The 2,807-nt window shown below is 39.0% G+C and overlaps 1 protein-coding gene across 1 annotated transcript in view; it reads right to left on the minus strand.

The window, feature by feature from the left end:
* The window catches only part of LOC110285128 (coiled-coil domain-containing protein 178-like), a 98,318-nt gene that overhangs the window by 51,811 nt on the left and 43,700 nt on the right, over nt 1-2,807 (minus strand). The gene's annotated exons all lie outside the window — the stretch shown is intronic.

Genomic DNA, 2,807 nt, shown 5'->3' on the forward strand with positions numbered 1-2,807 from the left:
AGAGAGAGAGAGAGAGAGAGAGAGAGAGAGAGAGAGAGAGAGAGAGAGAGACAGAGTCAGGCATGATGGCACTGACCTATAATATTAGCACTTGAGAGAGAGAGTGATTTTGCAAGACCTTGTGGGTTCAGGGATAGTCTGAGCCTCAGAGGGAGAGATTTGCCTTGAACACTAACCAAAGAGATTTAAAATTATTTAACCCTATCATGAAGATAATACAAAGATGGTGTCATATTCTTTGGAGACTGAATTTTCAGTGAACATATAGAAAGCATATAGAAAGCCGCAACCAGTAACTTTAAAGAGAATCACTATTGGAAGTAAAACACCACACAGGCTGCTTTATTTTTAAATCGTGGCTGTATTTCCTCCAAATCACACTAAGCAGTTTAAGTCAATATTGAAGACTGCTCAGTCCCTGGAAAAGAAGGCATTGATATTCTTCAGCTTTATCAGATAATAACTTCTCCACTTAGCCTTGGCAAGAATTCATCAGAAATTTCCAAATTCTATTTATTCAGCCTTAATTAACTCTGTTAATGAGAGACGCCTGTGATCTCTGGTTCACAGCTCTGGAATAATATGGCTTAATGTTAACAAAATATTAGCAGAGGTATTCATTCATCTGCTTGTGAACAAAATGTGAATCAAGATTATTATTTCCTCCAACAACAATAATATGCTTTCCTCTAGCGAGAACAAGGTAAGGAAGACAGATGAGAGTCCTGTTCTGCTGATATTTGTAGCGACACAGGCTGATTTCCGCCACCAGGTGACATGACAAGAATACATAAGCACAGTGTCAAAAAAATAAAGGACACCATGGAGGACAGGGGGAGGTAAGACAGTAAAATGGCATACATGAATAACGTGATGGATAAATTTTTTCTTTTGTATAATAAAGACAGTGCCTTTTCTGTGAGATGGCCATGTGATGGCTGTAAGGGAAACTAAACTACTGCATATCTTCTGCTATCCTAGAGAGCTGGTTAAAGACATTGACAGGTACCCTGAAAAGAAATAATCTTAATGGGAAAAAATAACTTTCTCTGGCCCCAGCTTTATCTAGTTTCTTTGAACCCATGGTTAACTTTCAGTCTGAATACTTTATTGAGTGAGGTTTTTTTTTCATGCAACATTGACAATTTGTGAATGATTCTATAAAAAATCTCCCTAAGATGTTTTTGTCTAAACTACATAAAGATACTCATGCCACAACCAATCACAGCACTTTAATTTAATGGATTTACATGTGTTTTACCAAAGTTCTTCATCTTTACAAATTAACTTTTGCACTTTCTTTAATGGCATACAAACAAATATTCTATCTGTAAGTGACTTGTGGTGTCTCTGATCCATTGTCATATACATCTCTCTAATTGTCTCCCAAACCAACTCCCTTACTGTATATGTAAGCAATGGCTTGCACTTTTTAACACAAATGCTTTAAAAAAGCCATTATCTTCCTGGTACCATGTGTTTCTTAGTCTCACACGTGCATATTTCTGATGGATGTTATGTTAGGTACTTTTACTGTGACTGTGGCCATCAGTAAGTTAATCTTTTTTCCTCTGTATCTATGATATATTAAAATTCAAGTTTTAATCTTGCCATAGACATTAATACAGAAAATAAATAAATAAAATGAATCAGTCAAAACAGTGCACAGGAATGAGTAATACCTTTAAACAAAATATTCTTCCTTTTAATGAAAAGACCTGGTTACCAGATACTGCCAAGACTAGTCTGCACAGGTGAGATTGTGGACTACAGAAGCTAACAGCTTAGGGGTCAGGTGGGAGCCACAGAGCTTCTAAGGCAGGCCTCATTTCAGGCTCCAGACATCCGGGCACCTTCCATGCCAGAGGAGAGGTGTCCACTCCACCGGGGAGGGCTTTGCTGGAGAATCTGCGAGACCCATCTTCTTTCCGGATCCTGCCAAGACTAGTCTGCACGGGTGAGATTATGGATGACAGAAGCTGAAAGCTTCTGGGACAGGCCCTGTTTTGTGCCTTCATCCTCTGCTAGGAGGCAAGTCTGAACAATAGATATCTGTGTACCTTCTCTGCAAGAGGAGAACTTGCATGCAGAGTTCTCTAACCACTGAAACTCAGGAGAGAGCTAGTCTCCCAAGTCTGCTGGTAGAAGTTAACATAATCACTAGAGGAACAAGCTCTAACCAGAGACAAGTATAAAAACTGACTCCAGAGATTATCAGATGGTGAAAGGCAGACTTAAGAATCTTACTAACAGAAAAAAAGACCACTCACCATCATCAGAACCAAGCACTCCAACCTCAGCCAGTCCTGGGTACCCCAACACACCTGAAAAGCTAGACCCAGATTTAAAGGCATATCTCAGGATGATGGTAGAGGACATCAAGAAGGACTTTAATAACTCACTTAAAGAAATACAGGAGAACACTGCTAAAGAATTACAAGTCCTTAAAGAAAAAGAGGAAAACACATCCAAACAGGTGATGGAAATGAACAAAATCATACTAGATCTAAAAAGGGAAGAGGACACAATAAAGAAAACCCAAAGTGAGGCAATGCTGGAGATAGAAACCCTAGGAAAGAAATCTGAAAACATAGATGCGAGCATCAGCAAAAGAATACAAGAGATGGAAGAGAGAATCTCAGGTGCAGATGATTCCATAGAGAACATCGGCACAACAATCAAAGAAAATGCAAAATGCAAAAGGATGCTAACTNAAAACATCCAGGAAATCCAGGACACATTGAGAAGACCAAACCTACAGATAATAGGAGTAGACGAGAATGAAGATTTTCAACTTAAAGGGCCAG

Source organism: Mus caroli, chromosome 18 (assembly GCF_900094665.2).
Source record: "Mus caroli chromosome 18, CAROLI_EIJ_v1.1, whole genome shotgun sequence".
Classification (NCBI taxonomy): Eukaryota; Metazoa; Chordata; class Mammalia; order Rodentia; family Muridae; genus Mus; species Mus caroli.